This window comes from Mauremys mutica, chromosome 9, assembly GCF_020497125.1.
Source record: "Mauremys mutica isolate MM-2020 ecotype Southern chromosome 9, ASM2049712v1, whole genome shotgun sequence".
In the NCBI taxonomy this organism is placed as follows: Eukaryota; Metazoa; Chordata; order Testudines; family Geoemydidae; genus Mauremys; species Mauremys mutica.
Window position 1 is genome coordinate 63461788 of NC_059080.1, and position 26515 is coordinate 63488302.

Below are 26515 nucleotides of genomic sequence, written 5' to 3' on the forward strand. Positions count from 1 at the left end.
AAGGGGGTTCCAAAGAGGATGGATCTAGACTGTTCTCAGTGGTACCAGATGACAGAACAAGGAGTAATGGTCTCAAGTTGCAGTGGGGAGGTTTAGGTTGGATATTAGGAAAAACTTTTTCACTAGAAGGATAGTGAAGCACTGGAATGGGTTACATCGTGGAATCTCCTTCCTTAGAGGTTTTTAAGGTCAGGCTTGACAAAGCCCTGGCTGGGATGATTTAGTTAGGGATTGGTCCTGCTTTGAGCAGGGGGTTGAACTAGATGACCTCCTGAGGTCCCTTCCAACCCTGATATTCTATGCTTCTAAATCAGGGCCATAGTACTTACTGCCAAGAGGTGTCCTGTTGACTTCAATGGGACTATGCAGGTTAGTAAATTTGCAGGACTGGGTCCTGAGTGACTCGTGAAAATCAAACATGTCTACAGCCAGCACTTTACTTATTGCTCTCACAAACTCCCTCTTCCCCAATAGTACTTTTAAGATTTTAATTGATTGGGACTGGAAAAAAACTGCAACTAAGCAGGCTGATTTGAAGTAATGGATAATCTCCTAATATATGGCATCGATATTACTGCCCCCTTTGGGATTAAGAACCACAAAGCCCTGAGGGATACAGGAAAGTGTAGTCTGTGAAAGCAAGAAGTCAGGTCACACCATAAGCATGACTAGTGAAGATGCTGGAAGCTGACAGTACATGGAGGCAGCTTCCGCAGCACACATGGCTTGGTAAATGTCAGCACCAAAGTCAGCATTCTACTAAGAACTAAATATCCACAGAAAGGAATTTCATAGATCTTGCGTTACTCAAGACTCCACAGCTTTCCTTCTTGGATCATTTTTCTAAAAGTGTTTTTTTTTAATCACACATTTGCAGGAATTTAGGGCCACATCTTACAAACACTCATTACCAGGCCTCGTGCTTACTAACATGAATAGTTCCAGTGACATACCGTAATGCAGGGAAAGTCAATAGGTGGACCATGACCCAAATCCAGACCACCAGATGTTTTTGAACAAACTCCAAAATCTTTTTATTTACTTATGATCAGTATGGGGGGAGGGATAGCTCAGTGGTTTGAGCATTGGCCTGCTAAACCCAGGGTTGTGAGTTCAATCCTTGAGGGGGCCACTTAGGAATCTGGGGCAAAAATTGGTCCTGCTAGTGAAGGCAGGGGGCTGGACTCGATGACCTTTCAAGGTCCCTTCCAGTTCTAGGAGATTGGTATATCTCCAATTATTACCTTTATTACCTTTTATTGTTATTTTTTTATTATGTCCTCTGGAATCTGGACCTTGACTATACCTTAGTCTAGAAATGTGGACCCTAACAAAAAATAATTGACTACCCCTACCGTTATGGGTCTAATGGAATGTGTATTTCCAGTAGTAATGTAAAAAAATGGCAGCCACTAACCATCTGAAGTATTCACAGGCAGATAGGAATTTTGAGAGGCCACACCATGAGTGTATAAACAGGAAAATACCAAAGTATGTAGTCTCTAACTTCAGGTTTTAAAAGGTGCTGCATAATTACTCGTGTGCCCACAAGCCCCAACATTATTTCTATGCCAGTTTAGGTTGTGCTTAGATTGCCTGATGAGAGAAATGAGAGTAATCTGTCTGAGAGGACACATCTCGGAGGTTGTCTCTAAAGGGATGCTGAAAGAGGTAGATGTTTTCCATCATCCACTGTTGAGATGGTAGTAATATTCCCTCACCATCCACGTGTTCTCTATAATAGTTACATACTGCCTTCAAATGGGTGCTAGAGCCTGTAACAAGTCAAATTCCATTTTGTTGACACAACCAACTTCAGTTGTTTCTGTCAAAGATGTTAGCATGCTATAATTAAACTGGGTCAGGATTTGGGAACCTCATTAAAATATATTCCTATCTCTTTTTTTACACTGTATTAGTCTATAACACTCCAGCACAAAAAACTAAAAAAAAATTAAAAAGCAATGATAGCTTCTAAACAATAGTAACAGTCTTACAAATATAAATATAAATTAAACTACACTAGTACATTAGGATTTCCAAATGTATTAAGACAAGAACTTGGTTTTCTATATTAATTCTGTAGAAGATATATTATGGTCCTGGGGCAAAATGCAATTTGCAGTGTTGACTATTGGCCATAGAGCAGGGATAGCGCTTAAAATCCTGAAAATATAGACTTAACACTAGATACTGACTTATCTTCAGAGCCGATGAATATACTTTTGCCAAAACACTGGGGGGCTTTTTAAAAGGCTTTTTGCTTATTGGATGTAAGAAGAAGGGGACAAAGTAGTAACACTAATGAAATCGATGGTTTGTGAAGTGTTTTACACACCAGGACAGAGCTGTTACAGTGTCCATGAGAAAGGCACTTCATCATGAAGCAGAGTGGATAAAAATCAATGATTTAAAAAAAAAATCAGATATTTTTATTTAAATTGGATTTTTTAAATTTAAATCAGATTTTTTTGATAAAATGTGTTTTGAGGGAAAAACCTATCTAAAGATAGTTTTAATTAAGATACATTATAGCTCAAAGATATCTCACCATGGAATAGGGATTATAAATTCTAATTCTATACTATGAGACAATATATTCATGTAATGTTTAAGGAAAGCTTTGTAAATGAGTTCCAATAGTTGATGGGTTAGGGACCCAATTTTATTGGGCTTCAGGGGCTTTTGTATAGATTATTTAGGTTAATCTTTCTATCTACCCAATGGGATTCAGTGCTCAGTCTAGAAGATACCATCAGAGATGCTTAGTTTTGCAGTTCTCAAACTGAGGATTTGTGTCTCCAGAGATAACATGCTTGTTAACACCAAAAATGTTTTAAAATAAAATAAATAATATACAGAGGTGAGAAATAACAGACTCAATCCTATTGTCCCTTTGCAAATTTGTGTACACAGAGTCAATCCCTTACCTCTCTCTAAAAGTGCAAAGTTTCAAAAAGTTCAATGAATAGAAGATTGTTGGGAGCAGAATAGATCTGGACAAGGAGAAGAAGTCTGGAGATAAATGTAAGAAGGGAGGGACAGGCAGTAGAAACAAAAGTGAAACTGTTTGAGCAGCATATTCAAGAAGTCTTGAGGCCTTTCTGGGGTGTAGCCTTCATTGATTTGAGATCTACCATACCATTCTCTCACTAGAAGGGAAAACTTATAATGGCAGCAGGCCGTAAAAGAGACCCAGTTTGGGAATAAGAACCATTCAAGAAATCTATGTTTGCTGATGATGTTTTAAAGAAAGTCACACCAGTGAATGGGTGGAAATCACTTAAGCACTTGGATTCAGAGACTGTTGAAGTAATAATTTCACTTTTAACAGCAGTAGCTTCTTCTGACGGTGTAGAAAGAATATTTTCATCCTTTGGACTAATTCATTCCAAATTGAGAAATCGTTTGGGACCTGAAAAAGCAGAAAAGCTTATTTTTCTTTTCCAGATTATGAACAAACAGGAAAATGAAGGTGAAGACGACTGAGTTAGCTGCAGAAACCAATATTTTAAGTGTCTCATATTGGCCTCGCTGACATCGTTGATTTATTTATTTATTTTTAAATTTCATTTAACTATTTTAGTTAAAAACAATATGTTAACAAAAACAAACCTGATTTTAAAAAATTGAATGTTTAACTAAATTCAAAAATTCATATGCTTCTTTTGTTAAAATATTGTTTGCTATTGAAGAAAAAAATCCAGAATACATAACATTGTTGTTTTAGTTAAATAAAACAATTTAAATATCTGTCTGATGTTCTCCTCCTAATACAGCATGGCAAGAAAATCTTCCAAATAATGATTAATCTGTAGAATTGTAGATAGTTCACCTCCCAATGACTTCATAAATATCTGCTTCAATTATGAAATGATTTGGTAAATGAAATAACCAAACAATCATTCATTTTCTGATATAGCTGTAAAACTAATCTGAAAAGTTTTCAAAATAAATCACTGTTTAAAAATGTATAGTGTGTACCTTCTAAAAATGAAGCCTACATCTATTTCTGAGTTGTGAAGAATGTGTGTTAAGGTTATAACAACCAACAAAAATGCACTTTTAAGTAGAAATCCATGATTAAATTGAGTCTTCCTGACTAGTGATTTAAATAATGATTTAAATCAATTTGATTTAAATCAAATCCACCCTGTCATGAATTACTATAACATATAGTCATTAGCACCAAAAGTCAGGACTGTCCCTATAAAAATCGAGACATCTGGTCACCTTAGATAAATGTGAATTAGAGGCCCATCCGCTATGCTTTCTCTCAACTCTCATTTGTCTTTTATGCTCAGCAAGCACAATGCTATTCTCAGCTTGCCTATTGAAGGAGAGCAGACCATTTGTCAGGGAGCTCTGTACCTTGCATGACCGGCAAGTCTATGATAGCATTTCCAGGAAGCCTGTAATGGAGGAAAAGGAGGCATCTAATAAAGTACTAAGTCAGTGTCAGTCTCTTTACTTGGAGAAGGCTAACACATCAAGGAGACTTAACTTATGCTCAGCAGAAAACATGAGGCTCAGTGGATCCATGATCCCACATATGACAATGAGAGTTTTCCCATTGTCTTCACTGTTCCAAAGAAAAGAGGAAACATTTTACAAATGGTGGTATGCCTACATGAATACAGCTCCATTGACTAATAGATGTCTTATCACTCTCCACAGTTAATCCTGATATCCTGTCACATACGCTATGTGACAATTCTAAATCAAAACCTGTAAATATTTTTTGTAAATCCCCAAAAAGGTCATTTTCCTTGCTACTTAAATGCATTACACAAGGGAGAACCTTGCTAGTTGGGGCATTACCCCAATAAATTGACATAGATTTCTTACAGTAGCACATAAATACAATGTTTTTTCCTTTTTTAATAAAACTAGGAAATTATAAAACATAACCAAAGCAAATCTACATTAAAAGAATGCTATTGTGGTTGCAAAATCAAGCTGTCAACAGTTAGTTTGCAAATTCACAGTGGCAGAGCTACCGATTTTAATTTTCCCTTTCATCACTCAAATTTTCCTAAATTGGAGACGTTTCAAAAAGTTAGAGTAGAAAAAGAAAAATGGGGAAAAAAGTTTTTAAAAAATCCTGTAGACATCATTCATTTTATTGTATTCAGTGGCAGAAAGGCTTGGGAGAACAACATTTGAAAATTCAAAATTCTGAAGATTAAAAAAAAATAATCACAAAAATTTGGAAAACACCCACACAGATGGTTCAATTTCAAATACTCCAAAACAAACTTTGACATTTTTGAAACTTTCCTCATTTTTTTTTCATTTTTTAAAACAGTTCTATGACTGAGGCTGTTGGATATAGGACCACTGCTTAATTTGCTCTAAAAGCTGGAAAGAGGATAGTGAATGGAGTAGGGGCCTACAGGAAGAGAAAGAATGGTCTTGTTATTAAGGCAGCTAAATGCCACCCAGATCTGGCTTCTACCTTGCCTCTGCTCCTTTGAGATGCTGGGCAAGTCTCAAACCACAGTTTTCACCAGGCTTTAAGAGACTGAGGCATAGGTGGGCTGGCCTAGCAGTCACAGCTTGGCTGGGATCTGCATGTCAGGGATGATAGTCACTGAGCAGGAGTCAGAGGAATCGCAAGAGTCAGGGTCAGAGTCAAGCCAGAGTCAGAGACCAGAGATAGCAGCAGGCCAGAGTCAGGCTTAGATCAGAAGACAAGGCAAAGTCTGGAGTCACAGCCAGCCAAAGTCTGTATGGTTGCCCAGACATCTTCCAGGTGCAACCTATAGTGTTAAATAGGGCACGTAGACAATCAGAGGGCTGTGGGGTACATTTACTTTGGGTCTCTTGGGAGGTACTACATGTGACACTAACTCTTCACAGTGCTTCCTGGGTATAGCCCTGTATAGCCTCCTGTTGGCACTGTAGGAACATCAGCCACCCTAGGTTCTGCTAGACCCAGGTTCTAGTCCACAGGGTCACTGAATTACCATTCTAAAGAAAATTGAGGGCTGGATAAGAAAGCTGATCTCTCAGGGACATATAGTCTTCCTGAACACAACTTTTTTTCCCCCTCCTGTTTCTTAGCACCTTTTTTAATTTTCAAAAGGTTAATGAGTCCTCTGCATTGCTTACAGCTTCTTTCATGTCTATTTCAATAGGAGGGCAGAGTCACTTTGTTGCATTAAAGCTTCTATCTAACTGCACTGGGAGCCCAGTTTTCACTAGTCTAACATTTTGTGTGTGTGGTGATGGTGGGATGCTTATAGACAAATCCCTGCTTGACCAAAAACCTTATTTTTTGGCCACGCATGATCCTGATAAAAAAAAAGGCGCGAGGGAGCTGTCATGTTCACACAGCTCCCTGATCGATCCAACTGGGAAAGGACCAGCATTGCTTTTATTTTAAAAGACTCATAAGATGTGTTTAATTTGGTTCTGTAGTTATTTGTTCAGTATGCAGTGCAAATTTTCCTGGCTAGAGACATGGGATATGGTAAACCTTTGCCTGGATCAATGTCCAACCTCTTTTAAGTTATTGAGAAAGTCACTCTCTCGTAAAGTTCAGACCTGCCAGACTCAATAACTCTACAAAAATGTCCAGATGAAAATTGCTTCAAGCAATCCTAGTAGAAAGCCAGCACCTCACCCCTAGTTTAAAGTTATGATCCTTATCATAATTAATTCAATAAAGAAGTAATGTACTTCAACCTAGGCATAAAGAATAATTTTCTATCCTGACTGGTATAAACTTTCAACTAGGGACATTTAAACTCTGGACGTGATCTCTTACTGCAAATAATAAATTACAGACCCAGAGCCAGCAGGTTATAGCTGAAGCTGAACCTTTTAAAATATGTTGCTAAGTACAAGAGGAAAACGTAGACTATGTAGTTGTGATAAATTGCATCATGCTATTTATAAACATAGCAGAATCTGTTTCTCCACTGATAAATTAAGCAGTAATAGCTTGTTTTTAAGCTTTGAACAAGTAGAAAAGCAGTTCATATGATACTTATAAGCAGATATACCATCCATCATGAATTTAAAATCAATTTCCCTCTGTCATTGAAACGTAGAATTATTTCAGTGTCAAAACAGACTAACACTTTCAGATAGAAATATTTGTTTGAAAGATCTAGATAACGTGCTTTTTAAGTATCATGTTTTCCAAGTCATCTCACTTTTCTCCCCTTGTTGTTTTGCATTTTTATTCTGTAGGTTTAACTTTTCCTTTGAAATATGGAGTTGATCCTGCTGAGCGCCTGTCCTGCAGGGCACTCAACACCTCCGGGGAACAGGCCATTGACTTTTGAATATGTACATAGCTACACCAGATATCTATGCGAAGATATCAGAACTTTATTTCTGGAAAAACTATGCGCACATACAACACTAGGCATGTAAGCAAACATGCAGATGAAAGATTAATACTATACATTAATATTATACTAGTTGATAATGCATTCAGTGATATTTCTGCACATGTTGTTAGAAACAAAAAGCATTTAGCACTTAGTGAAAAAGATATAATGAGCCTGATTCTACTCTCACTTATATTGTGTTCACAAAGGTATAACTCCATTAATTTTATAGAAAATTCTTGATTTCTATTGGTGTGAGGGGAAAATCAAGCCCAGTGACTGAATGCAGAAATATAAGATAGATTTCATTTGGACACTTACCTAACTGCTTTTTTCCTGGTCTGTTGGCTTAAATTAAAGCAAATCTCTATGTCTTTAATTTGACAGTAAGCGTGCAACGGAAAAAATAAGTGTGTATTTCTTTAAAGTTTAGCTTTCTATTTTATCATCTCATCTTACATTCTATCCCACTGCATTAAGTTGTTTCTGTGCTGCACTGTGATATAACTTGTTACAATGTTAACAATTCCAAAACATGCAAATTGCTTTCCAAGACATCTTATCCAAAACAAAAAGCCCATTGTAACTAACTTATTTTGAATATTCCTGGATAATGTCAGTCAAAGTACCTGAAATACACTTTATTTACTACTTATAAAAATTTTATTTGTATATTATAATATCTGTCATTTGTATTATTTCCATCTATAGCTATCCAGATTAATTCCTTCTCTAAAAATATACAGAATAGAACCTCTGTATAGAAGCAAAATATGTTAGGTTCTAATTTTAAAATAATTAAATGCAATGAATCATTTAAGTATCTAAAACTTGTAATATTAGATTACATTTGTGCCTTAATACTTCTATAACAGTCAGGTACAAAGATAACTTAAAATTACTACTATTGATAATTAGTACATAAGAACACATATGATGCTCAATTCTGCAAACATTTATCCATGTGAAAAACACCAGTCAGTGGGACAATATGTGTTTAAGGAATTCTTTCATGCACGGGTGCTGGAACAATATGTGTAGCGGAGGTGCTGAGAGACATTGGACCAAACTGTAAATGCTGTATATGATGGAAGCCACTTCAAGCCAGGGGGGTGAGGCAGCACCTCCAGCATCCCTAGTTCCAGCATCTATGCTTTCATGAGTGAGAATTTGCTCATGTACAATACCGAGAACATTAATGTTATAAAAAGTATTTTTCCCCAGTTTTTTAATAGGATTTAAATAAAATGGCTTCCAGTATATTTTATAATTGCTGGCAATTGTTGTCAGGGGCTTGGTAGGTTATTTTTAAGGATATTTTGATATAATTTAATTTTTATTTTTTCTCTTAGCAGTTTTGTCAGTTATGTGTTATGGGCAGGTCCATACAATCTTACTCACACAAACAGTCCTTATCCAATCATGTGAATAGTCCACATAATATATAATAGCTATGATTATTCACATGAGTAATTGCTTACAGGATTAGGCTCAGATAATGTAAATATACTCTTCAGTGTTGGCAAAATATTTTAAAGATAATAATGTTCTGATTTCAGGTTCTTTTACTCTGACTTTGGTTCCTGTTGAGAAGTATCTTGAAATAAATGTAAGTGTATATTTTATTACACACACACCACAAAATATTATCCAGCAATTAAACATTTAGAAGTTGAAATGAGTGCTCAGTTATTTACAGTACACATATAACAACACAAGACAACAAAGTGGAGATTGGTTGCTGTTACAACAAATGCATTTTAGTCAGAATGTTTGACCAACACTTGCAACCCTGCACCCCCAACCCCTTTGAGTCCCCCTTGGATTGATTAAATTGGCTCAAGATGACACCAATAATTGGCTCAAGATGCCGCTTCGACAGACCCAATGATCCATATCTTTGCATTCCCTAAAATCAGTCCTTTCAGCTCTGTGTTAGATTTAGGATGGTTTACATTGGCTCTGTCACAAACATTTTAATAAAGTCCCAGAGAAACCTCAAACTGGTGACATCATTGGATGGTGTTAAAAAAAAAGTTCCATTTAGTTGGTTAGCTGTTAGAATCTGGTCAGAATCTCTTTTTGCTATATTTTGTCATTCCATTATAATCATCTGCAAATAAGGACTATAATATTAAAAATGAGAACAAATAATGTTGGCTAATAAGGAAAAAGCCATTCTAAATGGTTTGACATCAAGTAGCAAAATGAAAAAACAAACAAACAGTTATTATATCCTAAGGCTAAGGGGTGTTAAGTGCTGGGTGTGTTACTTTTTTAGGTATTAGATGGATAAATTGCACTGAAAAGCACTGGCTGTCCTCATGAGACTATTGTATAAACTGAGCACAGAGTAACATTATCAGACTCATCAAAAGGGATAATGTTCATTAAACTATTTTTTGAAAGTAAATTGCAAACCCACTAGTGAGTGCCAAGCCTGTAACCATCTAGACTCAGTTAATACAGTTTGGGCCTGATTCTCCTCTGGCTTAACAGAGGTGTAAAGTATAGCAGTTCCACCAAAGTCAGTGGAGTAATCCCAGTGTAAAATATGTCAGATAAGAATCAGGCCCCTAATCTTTTACCATTGTCTCCTCCCTCTGTGGCTTTTTAAAAATTAGCATTTTCTATTGTTAACTTTCAATGGCACAAAGACAGGAGTCATTAAAGAGCACCATGATGCAGGCACTCTTGTTATCTGATATCTAGTCTCCTAGAGCTTTCCAGTTTTTGAGCTTAAACAGATGACAGTCCCTGTGTCATCAGATGTTATTACTTAATTACTTCTTGCAATGGACTTTACATAAAGGTTACTCTGAGTATTTTTTTCCACAACACATTGGAAAATTTGACATGCTTTTCTTTGTCAAACTGCAGGGCTGATTTCACATCCAGTATTTCCTTAGAATCATCCATAAAAATATGGAAATCACTAGTAATTTAGAGCCAAAGTCTGCTCTTAGTTAAAGCCAGAGTAACAGCCCAAGTTTGCAAGGTGCCAAGTGCATCCTCTGATTAATTATTATTTATATACAGTAGCATCTTGAGGCCCCAACCAAGATCCATTGTGCTCGGTGCTGTACAAACACATAGCGAGAGTGGTCCCTGCCTTGGAGAACTTGCAATCCAGACAAGACATACAAAGAGTAGAAGGAGAACCAGAAGCAAAGGGACTTGCCCAAGGTCACCCAGTGACCAAGCCAGGATGAGAATGCAGGTCTCCTGACTCGTAGTCCAGTATCCTATCCACTATACCCCACTGCAGATTTCCTGATTCACTCTATTAGACACTATTACCCCTTCAGGAGAAGTTGTGGGCACTTAGCACCTTTCATAGATGCTCAGCTCTTTACAAGATTGTGCCCTAAGTCCATTCAAGTCAACTGAGTTACTCTAGACTTGGACTGATGCAACTGTAAGCAGAATGTGTCCTTTAGTTTTATTACAACTGGAGGTCACGAAAAAGCCAAATGCCAACCTTGGTCTCTATGATGCATGAGATATTTTAAGCTTGCGAGGGTTCCCCCCAACTCCTTTTACAAAATAAATGATTGGGTGTGGCAGCTCAGCTAGTGTAAATCAGTGTAGCCCCATTGAAATACTATATTGATACTTGTCACCAAAAAACAGGGAGGCCTTTTGATCACTATAGCAAATTTTAGTTTCTCTCAAAATTAAATACAAATAAGCAGCCTATCAAAATAGAGAAATATTTATTCTTAACACTTTATTTGAAGCATGATACCATTTCTTAACTAGCTGAAAAAATAAACAGATTTTCAAAACTAAATCAACTTTTTCATCAGCTGTAGCACCAGTGGTCAATATTAAATAAGCATATTAACAATGCTGTTCAAAAGGACACTAATATATTTTAAAGTAAATACTGTTTATTCTTTTCCTCCTTGTTCTGCTCCATTCCTAATAGATTTCACAGCAGAGAGATCAAAATATAGTAGTTGCTTTAAGACAAAAACCTCTTTTTGGAAAACTATTTCTTTTAAATATAACCAAAAGTCTTATTTTTTAAAAGATTTTTTAAAACATTAGTCTAATTGCAAACATATTTCCAAAATAAAATAAAAAAGGTGATTTTCAGGTTTCAATATGTAACAACTTTTTAAATTATCCAATACGCTGTCTTGATTCTGTACAAATGTTCCCTTCCTTCAAAGAGACAAAAAAGCATGTACTGCCAGATCTGATTGTATGTAGAGAGTGGATCTGATCCCCTTGTCACTAAGGTTACTAATCAAATTTCCATCCAATATGCTCATGCAGGATTTCCTGATCAAACACTTAAATCTGCCCCCTCTGCACCCCCATTAGCTAACATGTTTTATATGTAGCGGGGTCATCAAAAGTGTAATTCCCTTAAAGAAACCTAATCCTGCACTCTTGTCAACTAGCAGATAGCTAATAATGCTTTCTATCTTATATTTTTCTAACATCAATAGCATACCAGAAATTAAGATCTTATTTTAATCTCACAACAGATGTTTAAAACACAAGGTATCCCATATATACAGTAAGTGTATTTAAAAACAGCCAGGTGAAGAAATATGGAAGTTTCATCTGAAATTAAATTGTTTTCCCCAGGATAACATAAAATAGATTTAGTTTCAGCTGGCAATGGAAAACATGAATAACTTGTATAGTCTAAAAAGAGGTATAATTTTGTAGACATCAGTATTATTTCACTGTTGAACAAGGTGATAGATGAAGAGAACCTGAGGCAGGTTCTGCAAACAGAGTCATTCTGAAATCCTGTTGAAGGTTACACAGTGGAACAGATATCCTTTAGTTCGACTCTTGCAACACATACATACCCATATGCACACATACATGCATTTATATATGAATGACATGTGACCTAGCTGAATTGTATATTGAATCAATTTTTATGTTACAGCAGTCTATCTATTACATGCTGATAAATAAAGCATTTAAAGAAAAGAAGAAAATGATGACCAATGTTGAAAAATAACTCAAATACAAATGCTACCTAATGAAGCTGTTTTTCATTCTTGAAACCACTTCATTTTTTATTTTTAAAAAAGCTTTTGAAGATGTGGCATGAATTTTCTTGGTTATTGCTTTTCCTTATTAATAGGTTGAATATGGCTTTCGTTAAAAAAATTAACTTCTCTGATGATCCTTTTTGAGGTCTGTGTGTATTTTTATTTAAAAAAAACAACCAAGTAATGGTCACAATCAGACTGGGACAAGTGGATCAGGAAATTTAACTTGACTTGTCCAACCCTGGTCTGAATCTATAAGGTCTACAAGGCCTGAGTTTGTCAGAATTCAGTGGATTATATGCATCTGAATGGCAAAACAGATTTAAAACACTGTCCATTCTGACTTAACATTTGCCCTGGAAACTGCCAGATTTCAATTAATACAAACTTCTCTATTGACTTTACTTTCATATTCAGTGATTCTGGGAACCAAAAGAAATTCTTGCCTATGTATGCTCTGGCTTTAAGAATTTCCCCTGATATACACTGATTTAACTATTGCGTTAATGCATAAAGAGAGTAAAGAAAATGTAATCCTTGTGTTTTCTATCCTGGTTAACAATACTGTATGAAGTCCGTGTAAAACAGTGACATTCATATGGATTTCCGTTGAAGAGTTTAAAAATATTTTGAGTATAACTGGATCATTTCAGCTATAGTAGGTGAAAATAAAAGTAATGATGAGAAAAAGTATTTAAGCATACAAGTAACATTTTAAAAAATGTTTTATTTCAGGTTTTAATTGATTTTAAGCAACTTTATATTTAACAGAGTTAAAGAGGAAATGTATAAAGGGCGGATTTAATATAAATCACTTTTTTGTTCTAAAATATCCTTAATGGAAAACAAGTGCATGTTTTAGTGTTTAACCAGAATAAAATTTGATATAATGCTATCTGGGAGGCATACTGTACTGTAAAAGCATTTACAGATACCATGGGAATTCCAGATATAACAATACTTTTAAACAGTCTACTTAATGTGCTAAAAATATTTTTTTCTTTTTTGTCAATGTGGTTTTTCAGTGTTCTTCCAAATATATAGGAATGTATGCACTTTAAAAATTGAGATTATAAGTTAAACATTTTTTAGGTGGAGTTTATAGATATTTACATGAATTGATCTGATTTTATTTTTAAAAAAATCTCTTCATAACACTGTTTAGAGGGGATTCAGGAAAATTGACTCTTTCAAACAATTCAGAAGAAGAACATGGACATTATATGTTTTCAATTGCTTATGTATAAAACACAAGTTCTGTTTACTGATAAGGTTGCAAGTTTCTCTGTTTCAATATTAATGTCTTTTTATATCTAGTAAATATCTTTGTGATCTTAACTTTTTTCTTTAATATTCATCATTTTCAGTATTTTTTTTCAGGAATTTTATCAAACCAGCCCAGTCATTTAAAAAAAAAATTAGCTTAAACTTCCAAATTGTAATTTGAGTCTAAAAGAGAGATTTCAAATGAAAACAGCAACGAGTTATGCAAAGGCAGCTGATATTGCATCATACTCCCAAATCTTCTTTAAATTAGCTCTCTGTCAAGGGGCTACATTGAAAGAAGGAGATTTTGTGTGTATGTGTGTCAGATAAAGAAAAAAGTTGGAACAATATCAGTTTACTGCAAGATCCAAAAGATCATTTGGTTTTATTCCAAGAAGCAATGCTTTTTTTTTTTTTTAAACTATAGCTACACACATGTATTACTTTAATCGTTTTTTTCCCTTACCCTTTGCAATACAACCCATTCTCTACTGATTGCAGTACCTCCAGAAACTAGATGAGTGGATCTTGTCTAAGATAAAAGCAATGGAAATTTAGAGCTCTTGTCTCACAGAAACTATATCCATTGGGTATATAAAAGAGTGCTTTGTTTCAGGAATACTTGAACAGATTTTACTTTGTGTGGGACATGTAGAAGAGATGGTATGAAGTGGGTATTTGGTATGCACCAAGAATTGTGTCTGTATCATAAAAATATATCTAACAAATATGAATACTGAGCACTGAGAATTATTACTTTGGTATATCATGACAGACTGCATGCAACTCTTGTAAACATTCTGTGGAGTGCAGTTAAAAAGGAAAAAAATGAAGTTAACAGAAATGTTAAATCCTAGGATAATTCCTATTAAAACAAGAGACACAAAAAAATGATCTACTGCCTCTTTAGGCCTCACAAGATTTCCACATTTGCCAATGCAGCCAGCTACAAAAGACAGCCAGAACCATGAGGCCTTACATAGAGTTCAGCCAGGGTGTAAAATACAGATCAAAATGATGCATAAAGGAAAATTCTTCTGAGATTTATAGCAGCCAGCTACTAACTACACCCCTCACATGGCTACAGTGTTGTTGCTAGTTGAATTAAATGCCAGGAACACATGTAGGATGCAACAGACCGACAAAAGAAGAAGGAAGTGTATTAATATTAGAATTGCAGAGGTGTATGCTTGTTTTGTAATGACCTGGTGATTAGATGAGTAATTTATGTCTCAATATAGTAATATACAAGTCTTCCCAAGCAGTTAAAGTTCAGTTAATACATAAAGATTTTCTGGTGAAACTCAGAACAGAAAACATGATAATTCATTTTAATTATTTTTAAGAATGTTATTCCTCCACTCAGTGTGCATCTTCCATAAGAGGAGAATGAAAGACTGATGCAGTTTTCTATATAATGTCATAACCTCTTTTCTCACTGGGCTTTACCTACCTACCTACCTACCTGTATGTCCTCCAGCATTGTAATATGTGAGCATCCCACAGTGAATTAATCCTCAACACCACTGTGATGCAGGGAACGATTATCACCCTCATTTTACAGATATTGATCTCAGGCATAGAAATTAAGGGACTTCTCAGGTTACACAAGAACCCTTTCACAGAGCCAGAAGCTGACGCCAGGTCTTTTGAGTTCCAGCCTAGCGCCTTCATCACAAGACCATCCTTCCTTTCTCAAGTTCATTTGCTTTCATATGTCATCCTTGGAGGAGACTTGCACTGAGCAGCTTTCCATGGACACAGGAAGTCATGCTTGGTGGTACTTTGATCTTTGTGATGATCTATGGTATATCTCAGTCAGAAGTCCAGACTGAAAGGTCATACCTTCAAGAACCTTCCCAGCAGCACACAAAGCACTGATGAGGAGATCACATATCTCAATCCTTCCTAGCCCTTTTCAAAATGTTTGGGCTTGTCTACACTGTGCCTTAGCCTGTACAAGTGGAGGGTAAATTTTAGTCCCCACTACCATGTCACACACGAACTGGACCAGGTGGTTCATGCTGGCACACACTATAAGGTGCTCTACTGCATGTTAATGTAGTACTTTTTGAAACAGGTCTACATTATTGCATGCTAGGGAGCTTTTTGTCCATGCCAGCAGGGTCTACACAGGCCAGTTAGTACATGACACACTAGTGCAGACTTAAATCTACACCCCTCTGGTGTGGACTAATCACCATGCAGACAAACCCTTAAAAAACATCGGTGCTTCTGCTTTTGCAAATATCCTAGGTCTTCAAGGACACTTCATCCATTTAAAGCCTGAGTAATAAGAATCTATGCAAGAGAAGTGCTAGCGAGGTAGGGTGATGAACTCCAACTTCAACTCTAGGCCAGGGCAAAAATCCAACCCAGCAGCCCCTACTCCAGTCTAGCAAACTGCAACCCCTTGCACCACTTGCATGCATGATCAATGACACTGGCGGATTTGTGTATATTCAGAACCTATGGTCCATTCTTCATTGAAACCCTTCATGAGTGCATATGCAAAGCTCTCATAGATACCCTTTCTACAGTGAAAGTATGGAGCACCTGCCCCTCTGCTCCCAGTTTATAGACACAGCATGAGGTACAAATGATGGGAAGGGCCATCAGAAGGCTCCCTGAATCATAGGTGATTTTTAACCAGTCTTTCAAAGATAGAGGGGGACTTTCAAAGAGAGTTAGGCCCTTAACTGCCATTTGTGTGAGGCCCTGGCCTATTGGGGGAAGGGCAGAGGTGGCAAAAAAGGGACATTTGCCTCCCCAGTCTTCAAGGGGCCCCAACTGTCAGAAAGACTAAAATACAGGGAAACCCCGCTATAACACGATGTTTGGGGCCCAAAAACTTCCATCGCGCTAAATGCGGGGTCACGGCATAGCGGGGTTTCAAACCAGTCAGTTTGTCAGTGGTCCCCAAAGCGGTGCACTGATGTGCGCCGCCTAGTGCCCCTAGTGCCTAGTGCGCAGCAGGGGAGAGGAGCCGTGACCCCCCGCCTGCTGGGGACAGAGATCTCCAAGGCTGCGGGCGTTGGTGTTCTCTGTCCCCGGCAGGTGCTGGGCCACAGCTTCTTTCCGGCTTCAAGAGAAGCCGCGGCCCCGCGCCTGCTAGGGACAGAGAACTCCGAGGCTGCGGGCGCTGGTGCTCTCTGTCCCTGGTAGGCACGGGGCCGCAGCTTCTCTCTGGCTTCTCCGGGGCTGTGGGCGCCGGTGCTCTCTGTCCCCGGCAGGCGGGGAGCCACGGCTCCTCTTGAAGCCGGAGAGAAGCTGCGGCCCCGCGCCTGCTGGGGACAGAGAGCACCGGCCCCGCAGCCTCGGAGTTCTCTGTCCCCGGCAGGAGCGGGGCTGCAGCTTCTCTCCCCTGCCATGGTGTTGGGGACCACTGGTACAGTACTGTATTATGCCTTAAAGGGGAGCCAACCTATGATCGCGTTATATGCGATTTCACGATATGGCGGGGCGCGTTATTGCAAGGTTTGACTGTATATGCAATATGTGCAGTGTTGTTGTAGCTGTGTTGATCGCAGGGTATTAGTGACACAAGGTGGGTGAGGTAATATGGTTTATTGGACCAGTTTCTGTACTCACTGTCCCAGACCTGAAGAAGAGCTCTGTGTAAGCTCCATAGCTTGTCACTTCCCCCAACAGGAGATGGTCCAGTACAAGATGTTCCTTTTCCCACTTTGTCTCTACAATAAGTACAGTTATCCTTTATATAAAACCACTGCAAAAATACTCACACAGAAGCAAAAAATTTTACTTTTAAAAACTCTTAAAATCCAAGATTTTCCTCGAGATCTATCTAGCCTATGGACTCCTGAAAAGTTTTTGTTTTTTAAATAGTGACATCCAGGGCCCCCAAAATACCCACTTGCACTCTTATAACGGGATTATAGAACCGGCCCTGATTTGTGTGTCTGAAAATCTCACAGAGAGATCTCTGCCTTCCATGCTGCAGAATTAACCATTTACCCTTCCATCTTTCAGACTAAATTCTACCTATGATCACTGTAATCCCTGTTTATCACAAGCAGCATATAGTCCACATCCTGTAATTCAGGGGTGGCCAACCTGTGGCTCCGGAGCCATATACGGCTCTTCAGAAGTTAATATGCAGTTCCTTGTACAGGCACCGACTCCGGGGCTGGAGCTACAGGAGTCAACTTTCCAATGTACTGGGGGGTGTTCACTGCTCAACCCCTGGCTCTGCCACAGGCCCTGCCCCCACTCCATCCCTTCCAACCCCCTCCCCTGAGCCTGCTATGCCCTCGCTTCTCCCCCATAGAGCCTCCTGCATGCCACAAAACAGCTGATCGGGAGGTGCAGGGAGGGAGGGAGAAGGCACTGATCAGTGGGGCAGCTGGTGGGCAGGAGGTGCTGGGAGCGGGGGGTTGGAGCTGATGGGGGGCTGCTGACATATTACTGTGGCTATTTGGCAATGTACATTGGGAAATTCTGGCTCCTTCTCAGGCTCAGGTTGGCCACCCCTGCTTTAAATGTTTCGTAAGGCACTGAAATTGTCCTCATTCAGACATGCTGTATCGGGATTTTGGTTTTAAGAGGGTTTGAATAAATATTGTAATATCACTTCATCAGAGCAGATGGGGAAATAGAATGGTAAACTGGAAAATGCCACAAAACAACAATACCTTTTACATAGATCTATGGCTGAAAAGCACTCAGATCATTTAAAAAGGGTGGATAAGCATGAAAATGGAGGCCCAGAGAGTGTGTGATTTGTTCAAGGTCACCCAAATAATTAGTGACAGAATTCAGAATAGACCAAATTCTTGACATCATAAAAAATCTCTTTTAAAACAAAAGCTTTGATTCTGACATGTCATTACATGACTCAAGCAGTCTGGGCCCAAGACATTTGCCTATTAAGCCTATGCCTTAATCCATGCCTAGTGATACCCACTGGTAGAGACTGCCAGAGGGGGCTGTGGTGAAGTCTTTCTTGCAACTGTAGATCCCAGGGTTTGTGATCCCAGATTGGCATGTAGGTCTTTGATGGTTTGGAGAGCTTTTAATGATATGAGACTTATCTTCATGACCTTTAGGTGATTGACTCTAGCCACATTTTGGCATAAGAAGTGTTACCACCAACTCTGGCTATATTTGGTGGTTTCCTTATAGCTCAAGGAATCATGTTATTACAGAAGACTCTCAGCTTTCATTTAAAAAAAAAAGTTTCTAGCCTGCATAGTGGAAGAGAAAAGCTAGAAAATATGAGCTCTAAAGGCAAATAAATAAACTTAAAATTGATTATTTTTTTAATTGTGATTTTTAAATCAATCTCACGATTTCTTGGGGTCTAATCCATTATTTCTGAACACTTATGGCTGGCAATACTGTGTAAGAAGAACTATACACCAGTTGTTTAAATAAATAAATAATAAACAAGTAAAGTTGAAACCATCATATCAAAATTCAGTAGTATGTTAAATAGGGTTTTCTTTGTGGAGGTAGGATGGGGGGAGAAGGCAACTAGTTTTAAAACAACAAACACTGGAGGAGGAGAATACAAAATGCCAGGACTCTTTAAGAAGACTCAAGAAAATTCATTTTCCATGTATTCTTTCGCCGGCAAATTACAGAATGTATCATTCCCTGTTCTGTTTCTGCTTGGTTCACTTCTTGATCATACAACAGCAGTAGGGTAAGTAGCTTTCTAACAGGGGAATGTAGGATGAAATCAATACATTAGAGGGCTTAAAAACAACCCTTTAAAAAAATATCAGAGGGTTAGCCGTGTTAGTCTGGATCTGTAAAAGCAGCAAAGAATCCTGTGGCACCTTATAGACTAACTGACATTTTGGAGCATGAGCTTTCGTGGGTGAATACCCACTTCGTCGGATGCAATAATTTTTTTTATTATTTAAAAAAATAAACTTCTATTTTATTGCTAATGGTGATTTCTCCTTACATTTATGCAATCACAATTCAAATAAACCTGTACTACCATTTCTTCTAGTAAGTTACAAGGGATGAAAGCTGCCAAAAAACAAACATAGAAATGAATAAAAATAGAAACCAAAACCCAGAATCCCTAATTGAAAAATAACTCAATTGTCATTTAGTGGCACTTCAGCTTCAGCAAAATAACTGTTCAAATTTGTCAGTTAGTGCATGTTCCCCACTTTTGTTTTTACAATGGTTGAAATTAAATTAGTCAAATTAAACATTATATCTCTCCAAAAGCAACACGCTGAAAATTAGAGAAGCCTAAATTGCAAAACATATAACAAAACAAAACAAAAATCAGCTTGTTCTGCTCAGCGTACACACTAATGTCATAAATATGGCCGTGGGGTACTTATAATTGGCTAATTAGCTGAAATTTAAAAGAAATGCTGTTGCAGAAACAGAAAAGCACAACATTCTCCTAAAAAGTGAATGCTCAGTCTGCATGGGAATTTTGCCTGAGCGATGACTGCAAGTTTGTGCCCTTGATGTATTTTTTAATCTCTTACCTCATATGAAAACAAATAAGAAACTTTGTGATAGCTGATGTAAGCTATTATTTGGATGAAACCAAAATTGCAATTAAAGAGGGAAAAAATAATACAGCCCCAGGCTTTGGCTTTTTTCTGCAGAGTTCTGTTCCCAGTTTACTGAAACTTCAGCTCCCAGGCTATAACAACTGTATCAGGAATTTCTTAGCACTAACCCCCTTACCATCTCACTCCAGTACTTTCACAGAAGCTCTGAATGCTCTGATTGAAAACACCGATAAAGACCCCACACAATCTCTCTCTTCAATATAGCACTACAAAATATATACCCAAATCCTACCAAATAATTGAGATTCTGAACTCAAAACAGGATTTGCTCCATCTTAGGCCACATCTATGCAGGGCTTTAAACGGATTTTTCATCAGTTGTTTTACACACAGTTTAATGCGTAAGGAATTAAAATCTAAGCAAAAAAAGTACCTTATTCACAAAAGTGTTTGAATGTGATTTTTTTTTTAAACATGACAGGATTTTGATCGCAGTGTGAACAGTACCTTTGTGTTGCTATAACTACTTCAATATAGCCAGCACGGTACGAGAGATTGAACACAGAGCATAAGGAGGTCTTGAATTCTGATCCCAGCTCCACTACTGATTCACTGCATTGGCCTGGGCAAGTCACTTCATCTCTTTGCTTCAGTTTCCTTCCCTCTAAAATGGGGATGACAATATTTACTAGAGCTGGCTGGAGAAAGCTAATTCCATTCCATGACAACTTCCAAGGTTTAAAACTTTGTTTCTGTTCCACATTGGGGTGCAGACAAAAACCTTCAAACATTTTAGCAAAATAGAATTGTGTCAAGTGCTGGTTTTGGATCAAAAAGGTCAGGTTTGGGGTTCAGGTCTGAGAGAGAGAGAGAGACAGACAGACAGACAGACAGTGTTTAAGGCCAGAAGGGAACACTAGATCATAGAGTCTGACCTCTAGTATATCGCAAGCCAGAAATATCACCCTGCACCCACACATTAAACCCAACAACCTCTCTCTTCTCAAAGTAACCAGAGATCCACCCGAGACCTCGGAAACCTTCCAACTGAAAACTTTATTGAAATTGATTAATTTCCACAAATCCTCTCAGCTTCAAAACAGCCTTTTTCAACAAAAACACATTTTGTCAAAAATATTCCAACTCATTCTAATGTTTACCTACAGCACAGAGGGGTTGAGAGTCAGTTTTTGTGCCATGCAGCACCTTGAATAGGGAAGCACTATTTAAGTGTAGTTAGTAGTACAGATCATATTGACAGCGGGCACCCCACTGCAGCTCCACTCCCCCCCAGTTTGAATGAGATATTCATGACACAACATGCAATTCTGGTGCATAGGTTGAGTGGCCATCCAAAAACACAATAAGCATTATATAGACAATACCCTGACATTAGAAATCATACTTATTAGTCACAACATTTTCACTCTCTCCTTTATATGAAGATCTGCAGATGTTAGGAGGCAACCGAAGCAACATCAGTATAATCCAAAAGAGATGAACATTCCCTATTTTCAATTTTACAGTCTAACAAAATTTAACCAGATCCTCTCATAAATCAACACCATTCTGCAACAAATTATTTTTGATCTTTTGCAAAAACTGACTCCAAACTAGGGAAGGAAGAATGGAAACATGTCAACAAAGAGTCGGGGAGAAGGGTCAATATGATATGCAATGAGTCAACTTTCAGTCCTAGTTTGTTTCTTCTATGTTATGATCCTTGTCTAGATCAGTGTTTCCCAAACTTGGGACACTGCTTGTGTAGAGAAAGCCCCTGGTGGGCCGGGCCGGTTTGTTTATCTGCTGCCTCCATAGGTCTGGCTGATCGCAGCTCCCACTGGCTGCGGTTTGCTACTCCAGGACAATGGGGGCTGCGGGAAGCAGCGCAGGCTGAGGGACGTACTGGCTGCCGCTTCCAGCAGCTCCCATTGGCCTGGAGCAGTGAACCGTGGCCACTGGGAACCACGATCCGCCAGACCTGCAGATGCGGCAGGTAAACAAACTGGCCCGGCCTGCCAGGGGCTTTCCCTATACAAGCAGCGTCCCAAGTTTGGGAAACACTGGTCTAGAGCAATGTTTTGGATCGTGTTAAATTACTAGAATGCTGATGTTTAGCCCCAGAATGCATATGATGTATAATAATAAAAAAAAAAAGACTGAGGTTTGCCCAATAGAAAATGGAAGCTTCAGCTCCTTTTTTCACAAAATTTCTAAAATAGTGACCCTTCTGTTAGCATGGATGGCTGGACTGAAATATGGGGAGAAAACAGCAGTTAGCCCTTTTGAAGTCGATATAGTTTATAGTGCATGCAGCAAGCAGATTTCCATCACAATCCCTCTGACCAGCAATGGTGCTTACTCCATGGGAGTTTTTATGGGCATTTCCCACAAGAATGAAGTAGACTTCTTCCAAGGAGATAGGATCTTCTTTTTACATCAAGATTCATATCTTTTGGCACAAGGTTGTCTGTAAGAAAAAGCAGACCTTGCACTTACATTTCTGGATTGTACTTGGCTAGAATACTTAAGAAACCAACGGTCTCCAGCAATACTGTTCTTAACTAACTTTGTAGTCAGCCCTCATTGTCCAGGCACATAGCTTTCAGTTAATTTGATCTTGTGCTTTTTCCATAATGTTTTTCCATCCTAGCTTCCAGCTTACTAAGTTTAGCAGAGATTTCCTCCATTTTATTTTTCCACAGAGGAGATGGCAGCAGAGAATATCTTGCTCCAGCATTGCCTGGACAGGAATAGCCACTCAATGAACATAAAGAGATGCAGCTGACCATGTGGCGCCGTGAGAAGTCTGTGGTTCCTGATGATCATTTTTCATTATAGTTTTTAGATTTTACTGATCCTCAGATACACTCCTACCAGGGCAGTGGTATGTAATTGTCACAGGTCACTGGGTTGGGGCTCGAGCCGGTTTTGCATTGCGTTATTGAAACGAAACTCCTAGATACTGAACCCTGCCCTTGTTGCTGCCAACTCAGATGGGAAGAAGGGTTACACGTCAATAGCAGGAGTGGGGAAAAACATTCATTGTTGTGACCACCCGACTGAGCTGAGGGCAAAGGTGCTCTATATCCCTAGTGCGATAGGAACCATTTTGTTTGGCCCTGCCACTTTTGCACTGCCCACTTACGCTCCTCAGAAGCTTCCTATGAATTGGTCAGCAGCTCATCCTATGGGGACCACAGTGAGTCTGCTTGTGGGACCAACCATTGATGTGTCCTTCAACCCTAGGAACAACATGGGGTTACAAGGAACTATCTACAGGGATCCACAAGGCTTTTAGGACTTCTTGGCTAGGGTACTACAACTCACGCTAGCTGGGTTGAAGGTAATTGACGCACAAAGGCTTCAACTGATGCAGCTCACAGCAGCCTGTATCACTAAGAACAAGATAAATACACAGTATCAAAACAGTGTTTCAAAGATTTCTCTGTTCCCCCTCCATTTCAGCACTGAATTCAATAACTTGGTCCTACTCTGAGGCCTGGTCTACACTAGGAGGTTATGTCGAATTTAGGAGCGTTAAATCGAATTAACCCTGCACCCGTCCACACAACGAAGCTATTTAGTTCGACATATAGGTCTCTTTAGTTTGATTTCTGTACTCCTCCCCGACGAGGGGAGTAGCGCTAAATTCGACATGGCCATGTCGAATTAGGGTAGGTGTGGATGGAATTAGATGCTAACAGCTCTGGGAGCTATCCCACAGTGCACCACTCTGTTGACGCTCTGGACAGCAGTTCGAGCTCGGATGCTCTGACCAGCCACACAGGAAAAGCCCCGGGAAAATTTGAATTCCTTTTCCTGTCTGGCCAGTTTAAATCTCATTTCCTGTTTGGACATCGTGGCGAGCTCAGCAGCACTGGCAACGATGCAGAGCTCTCCAGCAGAGGTGTCCATGCAATCTCAGAATAGAAAGAGGGCCCCAGCATGGACTGATCGGGAAGTCTTGGATCTGATCGCTGTGTGGGGCGATGAGTCTGTGCTTTCGGAGCTGCGCTCCAAAAAACGGAATGCGAAGAGCTACGAGAAGATCTCCAAAGCCATGACAAAGAGAGGATACAGCCGGGATGCAACGCAGTGCCGTGTGAAAATCAAGGAGCTGAGACAAGGCTACCAGAAGACCAAAGCGGCAAATGGACGCTCCAGATCCCAGCCCCTGATATGCCACTTCTACGAGGCACTGCATTCCATTCTAGGTGCGGCCGCCACCACTACCCCACCACTGACCGTGGATTCTGAGGATGGGATAGTGTCGACGGCCAGTTCCTCGGAGATGTTCGCAGACGGGGAAGATAAGGAAGGAGATGAGGAGGACGAGGCAGTCGACAGCGCTTACAACGCTGATTTCCCCGACAGCCAGGATCTCTTCATCACCCTCACGGAGATCCCCTACCAACCCTCCCCAGCCGTTAACCCGGACCCTGAATCAGGGGAAGGATCAGTCGGTAAGTGCTTTAAACATGTAAAGATTTATTTTGAACAGAACAGGAATATTAACAATGGAAAAGAAGGTCAATATGAACAGGGATAGAACAGAAATCCTCTTGGGAGATCTCCACAAAGCTCTCCTGGAGGTAACTGAAAAGCCTCCGCATGAGGTCACTGGGGAGAGCGGCCTTATTGCGTCCTCCGTGGTAGCACACTTTTCCGCGCCAGGCTATCCTCAGGTACTCTGGTATCATTGCCTCGCAGAGCATGGCGGCATAGGGCCCTGGTTTTTGCTGGCTTTCACGCAGCATGCGGTCTTTATCTGTGTCACTGATCCTCAGCAGGGTGATGTCGCTCATGGTGACCTGCTTTGAATTAGGGGAATGTTAGTATCGGGACTGCTTGCCTGTTCCTTTACATAACTGTAACCGGCGGTTTACAGCCACGCGGTGGAGGCAGGACAGGGGCAGAGTTCATGCTTTCCGGATTGCCGGCAGCAGGAACTGGCCAACGGTAGGAGCATTGCTTTGACCGTGAAAGGAGGGCACTGCTATAAATTAAGTTTTAAGCAGCCAAAAGTCTACGGCTTACCATGTCTGCCTGCTACACGAATTCTGCTGTCCTGCCCCGCTTGTCTGATCTCCACTGCAAGACCCCAGGCACTGAATGCGAAGGCCGAAAATTCGAACTTGTCCTGAGTGCGCATGAGATAGGTGCTGTGCATGGTCTTGTTCACAGAGACAGACTAGGCTATGTTCATTGTTCGCAAAAATGTATCTTTGTAAGGAATTCACTACCTTTTTCCCATCACACAGCTGCGACTGTCTCCCGACCTACCCCGGCATCCCCCTCACAGAGGCTGGCGCAGATTAGGCGGCGAAAGAAAAGGACATGGGACGAGATGTTCTCAGAACTTATGGGCTGCTCCCGAGCCGAGGCGGCCCAGCAGACCCAGTGGAGGGAGAACATGTCACGGTACCAGCGCTCACACAGCGAAAGGGAGGACAGGTGGCGGCAGGAAGACCAGCAGGCGACTCAAACGCTGCTTGGACTAATGAGGGAGCAAACGGACACGCTCCGGCGCCTTGTGGATGTTCTGCAGGACTGCAGGCAGGAGGACAGAGCCCCACTGCAGTCTCTCTCTAACCGCCCTCCCCCACCACAAAGTCCCATACCACCCTCACCCAAAGTACCAAGAAGGAGGGGCGGCAGGGGCCGTGAAAACTGTCACTCCACCCCTGCAGAGTGCTCAAGTACAAGAAGGCTGTCATTCCCAAAATTTTGATAAGTCCTTTCCTTCCCGCCTCACCCAAGCCCCCGTCCCAGTTTCATCCCCTAACTGTCTAGTTGATAATAAAAAATACTTTTCTGTTAATTACTGTTTCCGTCATGTTCTTTTAGAGGAGACTGTGTTTGAAGGGGGGGAAGGGGGTTGGTAATTGGACAGGACAGTCACCTTTACCAGGTTACAGACACGGGGGCAGGTTCAGCAGCAGGTCACACACACAGTGCAGTCACTAGGCACCCTGGTCAGTCTGGGAGGTGGTTTTCATGTTCTGGGGGGCGGAGGGGCTATGTGACTATGTGCGGGGGAGGGCGGTTAGAGATCTTATGCAGCAGTCCTTATCCTGGATCACAGAGCCACGCAGCAGGGGATCTGTAACCGTCCTCCCCCGCCACAAAGTCACATAGCCCCCGCACACAGAGTCCCGAAAAGGAGGGGTGGCAAGCTCCGTTGAAACAACCAGTCCACCACTGCGGACCGCTCTAGGAGCAGGAGCCTGTCATTCCTCGAGTTTAGAAGCGGTCTTTACATCACTACACACCCTACCCACCACAGTCTGTGTCCCAGTTTCAACCCTTTACCGTGAAATCAGTAATAAAGAAAACGGTGTTAATTAACAAAGTTCCATGTATTTTATTT

At 39.9% G+C, this 26515-nt stretch overlaps 1 protein-coding gene across 2 annotated transcripts in view; it reads right to left on the minus strand.

Moving 5' to 3' along the window:
- The window catches only part of FOXL2 (forkhead box L2), a 263381-nt gene that overhangs the window by 138761 nt on the left and 98105 nt on the right, over positions 1 to 26515 (minus strand). The window contains exon 3 of one of the 2 annotated variants that reach the window (XR_006582091.1): positions 22444 to 22612. The exons of the other annotated variant lie outside the window; for it this stretch is intronic. The gene's annotated coding sequence lies outside the window, so the exon portion shown is untranslated. Of the gene's footprint in view, positions 1 to 22443; positions 22613 to 26515 lie in introns of those variants that run through there. 2 annotated transcript variants of the gene reach the window in all.